This window comes from Triturus cristatus, chromosome 3_1, assembly GCF_964204655.1.
Source record: "Triturus cristatus chromosome 3_1, aTriCri1.1, whole genome shotgun sequence".
In the NCBI taxonomy this organism is placed as follows: domain Eukaryota; kingdom Metazoa; phylum Chordata; class Amphibia; order Caudata; family Salamandridae; genus Triturus; species Triturus cristatus.
The window spans coordinates 31,559,928-31,568,374 of NC_140583.1; positions in this window are offsets into that span (position 1 = coordinate 31,559,928).

An 8,447-nucleotide genomic window follows, 5' to 3' on the forward strand; every position below is an offset into this window, starting at 1 on the left:
TCTCAATAAGAATGGGTATGAGACGGGGTCAAATGCTGCACTCAGATCAGGAAAGATGACCGCAGCGAAGCCCCCCTGGCCTAGGACCATCTTCAGCTCTTCCATCCCAGCAAGTAGTGCTGTTTCAGTGCAGCATCCTGGTCAGAATCCCGTTTGAGTGGGTGCAGCATGTCACGAGCTTCCAGGAATGTTGAGAGGTGGTTGTGAATTACTTTTTCCAGGGTTTTGCTAACTCCAGTGAGGAGAGAGACAGGCCTGTGACTCTGGGTTTAGTGGTGGTTTCTTTCATGACGTCGGGTTGTCCACACTCCTTCAGCGAAGCTGTCAGAGCCCCCCCACACACACTTTTGTTAAACAACGATCTTATCTTTGGCTGAAACACATTAAGCTCTTGTTCAATTGGGCCAACCAAAAGCCAACGATGACATACAATAAACAGAACAATAATCCGCCCGACACTTTACTTTATCCGCAAGTTTTGGAAACTAAACCATGCCCACTAGGCAGCAGAATGTGCTAAAGCAATTATGCACATGGCCTGAGAGTGTCAGAGGGAAACATCCCAACACATGTTAAAGATTTAACGGCGCGTCATCGCACCTCCCCCTCTCCCTCCCCGCATCCACTCGAAAAAACCAGAAGGGTCGGCTTACAGCATCTTAACCATGAACAAAGTAAAAATATTGAGGTGCGCTTTGATTTTTTTTTCTTCAGAATTCTATTGCATTGGAGATGAGAAAGGCAAACCGACAGAAACAAGGATTGGCATAGCCGATAGGTCTCGCCTTTGGGACCTTATAAGTGTTTAGCCATGCAACAGTTGCATAACTAAATACTTATAAGGTCCCAAAAGCGAGACCTATTGGCTATGCCAAGCGGCCGTGCAGCCGCGAAAGTGAAAGTGATCGCGATCACGATCAAACATCAAAGCGGCCATGCTGCTGCAAAAGTGAAAGTAATCGCGGTAAAGCGTGGCGCGCGTGCCCGCGCACATGCACTGTAGCTCTAGGCTGGCCTGGTAGCACTTTTTGGAGCCCTCTCAATAAGTCTCGCCAGACCAGCGCATGCGCTGTGTCAGGCGAGACCTAAAAAAGGCCGACAGTGTGTCTTGTGTTAAGGGAAAATATGATGCCACACGCTACATACACACATGCCACCAACCAGTAAACTATTCCTAGAACACCGGGACAACTGGTAATAGACAAAGCAGAGTTCCGCATCTCAAACTATAGGGTGATATTGTTATAAGCACGCCACCTGGAGCCGAGACATCAGAAGAAGACAGATCGGAACACTTTGGTCAATGGGAGAGGAAGTAAGAGGCAACGGGTGGAGTGAAGGGTGAACAACATTTATTCATTTCAACGCAGTCTTTGAACTTTTGTGCAATGCCTTGCACACGTGCACGCCTCTATCAACTCCAGAGCATTGCTTCTTTCAGTGAACGTTTTGAATAAAGGGTGTCCGGCAGGGCTGTATTCTGGCCCCCTTTCTTTTTAACTTTTATATCAATGACTTAGATGGGGTGTTACAGGATGTTCGTGCTGACTGCCCTAGAGTTGGTAGGCGTGGAATTCCAATACTTCTTTATGCAGATGAGGCAGTACTTATATCTAGAACAGAGAGGGGACTTCAATCATTGTTAACAGCGTTTAATACATTTATGAGAGATAGAGACCTCTTGGTAAATAACACTAAATCTTTTGTATTACAAATTGGTCAGCAACCAAGAAAACCCTTCCCATTTAGGATTGGTGAAGAAATAATCCCTCTAACTAAAACATTTTCTTACTTAGGAGTCCTTTTCGACACAAAATTAAATTGGGAACCTCATCTGGCAAAGAAAAAAGGTGAAATGGTGAGGGTTAACGCATCAATATTTAATTTTGCCACTAAATTGGGGAAAAAGCCAATTTGTGCTATGCTGAAATTGTACAATGCTAAGTCTGTGGCAACTGTATCCTATGGTAGTGAACTTTGGGGGTATGTCAACGGAGAGCAATTACAGATTGCTGAAAATCGATTTATGAAGCGTCTATTGTGTGTCCCTCCTGGTACGGCTAATCTTGCTGTACCAGGAGGAGTTGGGGTCTCAATATTTATGTGACTTGCTTTCCTTACGCCCTTTGATGTTTTGGCTTAAAATTTGGCTAAATGAGAACATACCCCTAACTCATTTAATCTTAAAGGATTTCTTGTCGCTGGACAAAGCACTGAGCTCTCCTTGGCTAAGTTACCTAAAATCAAATTTCGATAATCTTGGTCGCCCTGAACTCTTTGCCAACCCACAATTAATTACAAGGGGAGATCTGGAGCTCATCAAACAAACATTTCTGATGGACAAGAGGATTATGAGAGAAGAAGTGGAGCTTCAGAAACCAAGTGTGAGAAAGTTTGTTATGCTTAAGACTACTGCGGCCATCGAACCATATTTGGAAGGGTCTTTGTCCTCACATGAGAAATTTTTACTGACCAGATTTAGGTTCAACCAGTTCCATCACCTGCTTATTCGACCTAAGTGTGACATTTTTAACAAATTGGCAGCGCCCTGCGGCTGCGACGGAAAGTCTCCGCAGGATATGCTGCATTTTATCTTTTTATGTAAATTTTATGAATTTCCACGCAAGCTATATTTAGTGACTCTTTTAAAAAAACTTGGTTTTAAACAAATCAGACCGGCACTTTTGTACTTGCAGCTTTTGCACAGTGACAGTATTCTCCAAATTAAGGAGTTTTTAAAATTATGTATTAGACTGAGAAACTGCCTGGACCAGTGAAACCATTTCCCTCGTTTGTGTCCATACCTTGTAAGCACTCTCTTATTGCACTTTCTTATGATGAAATGGTTGGTGTTTTTGTGATAATGTATTGTATATTTTATGTATGTCTTTTATGGTTAGCAAATAACCGAAATAAAGCTTTTATTATTAAAGAATAAAAGGTGCACCCTTTTTATTCAGTCTAAAGCATGTCTAAAATATGAATGTAGTGTTACATTTTTTTTATGGGGATGCTTTTTTTATTTAAGCCATGTTTTATGTTCTAGTGATTGATGCGCGTGCCTTGTTCTGTTTTCATTCGTGCTGTTGGCCTGACCTGTGCAGCGCTTCAGCAAGAGAGTGTGTTATTTCCATGCTTTGGCCAAGATTACCATTCGCACTGATGCAGACGAAACACAAAATGGTTTCAAAATTAGGCAAATGTATGTATTAAGGTGTAAGGATGGCAGGCCAATGTGGACTCTGCGTGACTATGGAGCATCTTTTTAAACATCTACATAAATACCAAAATATTGCAGTAACTCCCCCTGCTGAAGATCTTTAATGTAAGCTTGCTACTCACTCTCTAATACTCACTCTCTACTACTCACTCTCTACTACTCTACTACTCACTCTCTACTACTCACTCTCTACTACTCATTCTCTACTACTCTCTACTACTCTACTACTCACTCTCTACTACTCTCTACTCACTACTACTCACTCTCTACTAGTCTCTCTACTACTCTCTACTACTCAGTCTACTACTCTCTCTACTACTCTCTCTCTACTACTCTCTCTCTACTACTCTCTCTCTACTACTCTCTACTACACACTCTCTACTACTCTCTCGCTCTACTACCCTCTAATACACACTCTCTACTACTCACTCTCTACTACCCTCTACTACTCACTCTCTACTGCTCTCTCTCTACTACTCTCTACTATTCACTCTCTACTACTCTCTACTACTCATGCTCTACTACTCACTCTCTAATACTCTATCTCTACTACTCTCTACTACTCTCTACTCACTCTCTATTACTCTCTACTACTCACTCTATACTACTCTCTCTCTACTACTCTCTACTAACTCTCTACTACTCCCTGCTACACACTCTCTACTACTCTACTCTCTACTACTCACTCTACTACTCTCTCTCTCTACTACTCTCTCTCTACTACTCTCTACTACTCACTCTCTACCACTCACTCTCTACTACTCTCTCTCTACTACTCTCTACTACTCACTCTACTACTCTCTCTCTATACTACTCTCTCTACTACTCTGTCTCTACTACTCTCTCTACTACTCACTCTCTACTACTCTCATCCTACTACTCTCTACTACTCACTCTCTACTCTCTCTCTACTACTCACTCTCTACTACTCTCTACTCCTCACTCTCTACTACTCCCTACTACTCTACTCACTCTCTACTACTCACTCTCTACTACTCACTCTCTACTACTCTCTACTACTCACTCTCCACTACTCTCTACTACTCACTCTCTACTACTCACACTCTACTACTCACTCTCTACTACTCTCTACTACTCACTCTCTACTCTCTACTACTCACTCTCTACTCTCTGCTCTCTACTACTCACTCTCTACTACTCACTCTACTACTCACTCTACTACTCTCTACTACTCTCTCTCTCTACTACTCTCTACTACTCACTCTCTACTACTCTCTACTCTCTACTACTCCCTCTCTAATACTCTCTCTCTACTATCTACTACTCACTCTCTACTACTATGTACTACTCACTCTATACTATTCACTCTCTACTACTCACTACTCACTACTACTCACTCTCTACTTCTCTCTCTACTATGCTCTACTACTCACTCTCTACTACTCACTCTCTACTCTCTACTACTCACTCTCTACTCTGTACTCTCTACTACTCACTCTCTACTACTCACTCTCTACTCTCTACCTCTCTTCCTCTCTCTCTACTACTCTCTACTACTCACTCTCTACTGCTATGTACTACTCACACTCTACTACTCACTCTACTACTCACTACTACTCACTCTCTACTACTCTCACTCTACTACTGTCTACTACTCACTTTCTGCTACTCTATCTACTACTATCTCTCTACTACTCACTCTCTACTACTCACTCTCTACTACTCACTCTCTACTACTCACTCTCTACTACTCACTCTCTACTACCCTCTACTACTCACTCTCTACTACTCTATCTCTACTACTCTCTACTACTCACTCTCTACTACTCTCTACTACTCACTCCCTAATACTCACTCTCTACTACTCTATACTACTCTCTACTACTCACTCTCTACTACTCTCTCTCTGCTCTCTGCTACTCACTCTCTACTACTCTCTCTAGTACTCTCTCTCTACTACTCTCTACTACTCACTCTCTACTACTCACAATCTACTACTCTCTACTGCTCTCTCTCTTTACTACTCTCTACTCTCTACTACTCACTCTCTACTCTCTCTCTACTACTCACTCTCTACTACTCTCTACTACTCACTCTCTACTACTCACTCTCTACTACCCCCTACTACTGTACTCACTCTCTACTACTCACTCTCTGCTACTCACTCTCTACTACTCTCTACTACTCACACTCCACTACTCTCTACCACTCACTCTCTACTACTCACACCCTACTACTCACTCTCTACTACTCTCTACTACTCACTCTCTACTCTCTACTACTCACTCTCTACTCTCTACTACTCACTCTCTACTACTCACTCTCTACTACTCACTCTACTACTCTCTACTACTCTCTCTCTCTACTCCTCACTCTCTACTACAATCTACTACTCCCTCTCTACTACTCTCTCTCTACTATCTAGTACTCACTCTCTACTACTATGTACTACTTACTCTATACTACTCACTCTCTACTACTCACTACTCACTACTACTCACTCTCTACTTCTCTCTCTACTATGCTCTACTGCTCACTCTCTACTACTCACTCTCTACTCTCTACTACTCACTCTCTACTCTGTACTCTCTACTACTCACTCTCTACTACTCACTCTCTACTCTCTACCTCTCTTCCTCTCTCTATACTACTCTCTACTACTCACTCTCTACTACTCTCTACTACTCACTCTCTACTGCTATGTACTACTGACTCTCTACTACTCACTCTACTACTCACTACTCACTACTACTCACTCTATCTACTACTATCTCTCTACTACTCACTCTCTACTACTCACTCTCTACTACTCACTCTCTACTACCATCTACTACTCACTCTCTACTACTCTATCTCTACTACTCTCTACTACTCACTCTCTACTACTCTCTACTACTCTATACTACTCTCTACTACTCTTTACTCACTCTCTACTACTCACTCTCTACTACTCACTCTCTACTACTCACTCTCTACTACTCACTCTCTACTACCCTCTACTACTCACTCTCTACTACTCTATCTCTACTACTCTCTACTACTCACTCTCTACTACTCTCTACTACTCTATACTACTCTCTACTACTCTTTACTCACTCTCTACTACTCTCTACTACTCACTCTCTACTACTCTCTCTCTACTCTCTGCTAATCACTCTCTACTACTCTCTCTAGTACTCTCTCTCTACTACTCTCTACTACTCACTCTCTACTACTCACAATCTACTACTCACTCTACTACTCACTACTATTCACTCTCTACTACTCTCTACTATTCCCTACTACTCACTCTACTACTCTCTCTCTACTACTCTCTCTACTACTCTCTCTCTACTACTCACTCTCCTCTACTTTCTACTACTCTCTACTACTCTCTCTCTACTACTCTCTACTCTCTACTACTCTCTCTCTACTACTCGCTCTCTACTACTCTCTACTACTCACTCTCTACTACTCTACTACTCTACTCACTCTCTACTACTCACTCTCTACTACTCTCTACTCCTCACTCTCTACTACTCACAATCTACTACTCACTCTCTACTCTCTACTACTAACTGTCTACTACTCTCTACTACTCACTCTCTACTACTCACTCTACTACTCTTTACTACTCTCTCTCTACTACTCTCTACTACTCACTCTCTACTACTCTCTACTCTCTACTACTCACTCTACTACTCTCTCTCTACTATCTACTACTCACTCTCTACTACTATGTACTACTCACTTTCTACTACTCACTCTCTACTACTCTCTCTACTATGCTCTACTACTCACTCTCTACTCCTCACTCTCTACTCTCTACACCTCACTCTCTACTACTCACTCTCTACCTCTATGCCTCTCTCTCTACCACTCTCTACCTCTACCTCTCTTCCTCTCTCTACCTCTCTACCCACACACATATGCACATATATATATATATATGTGTGTGTATATATATGCATATATATGCATATGCATTTATATATATATGTATGTGTATATATACATTCACTGAAAAAACCATGGGTTTCACACACGTTATAGTTAGGAATTAGCATTTAAAAAACCTTAGAAATTCAATGAAAAAACCAAAGGTTTCACACATGTTATAGTTAGCTGGACATTTCACTCGTAAAAAACCATTGAAATTCCCCCGTTATAGTTAGTTCAGCTAACTATAACTCGCGCGCCCGCAATGCACTACTGATGACGTCACATATTACATCACTCATGACATGGTCACTGACATCACTCATGACATCACTGATGACATCTCAAATGACATCACTGATGACATCACTGATGACATCATCCTTGTGATAGAGTGGCAGACCTCCTCTCCCCCTAATATAACCTTTGAAACACACATTCAAAAATAGAAACTAAAATGTTCAAAATAATGAACATATCAATATCAGTTACAACAACCTATTCAGTAATTCTAAGAACCACATACACATGCAGTAATTCACCAACAGTCCTCTACAGTCACTCATACATGTACTCACTCATCATATGTACTCATACACCTATACATCCTGTTACACAATGCCACTCATCCATAGAGTAACTCACACACATAGTCACTCATGCTAATAAAGAATCAATCATCCATTTACTTGCATATACAGTTATACACACACCACCACACTTACTTCTACAAAAACTTACATATACTTACTCTTTTAAACAATCACTTATAGAAACACATACTTATTCATACAGGAACTCTTCCAATCTCTCACTCTCACATATACTCACTTATATACACCAATAGTCACATATACTAGTTTAAAACATATGTAGTTACTCATAAAGACACTATTGAGACAGTCATTCACTCACTAACACACCCATGCACACACTCATCCACCCATACAGTCCTGCACACATGCTGTATTCAACACATACAAACAGTGAGTCACTCATTCATGCACCTATGCACTAAGTAATACCCCCCACCGAACCATACAGAAACTCAGACACTCATAGTGATAAAAAACCAACTAATAACCTATATAGACACTCATGTAGCTACTCACCAACCCATGCAGCCACTTATACACAAAGTAAGAAACTGATACAGATATTTAAATATTTAAAGATTACTCAGTAAGCCATGTATTCACTATGATACACTTAAACAGTCAGTTACACAAAAAAAATTCCAAAAAAAAGTATCCATTTAGACACTTATATACCCATTTATTCTTCCTTTGACCTTGAGATATACATAAATATAAAAAATATATAATGTTCATAAAAACACACAATCACT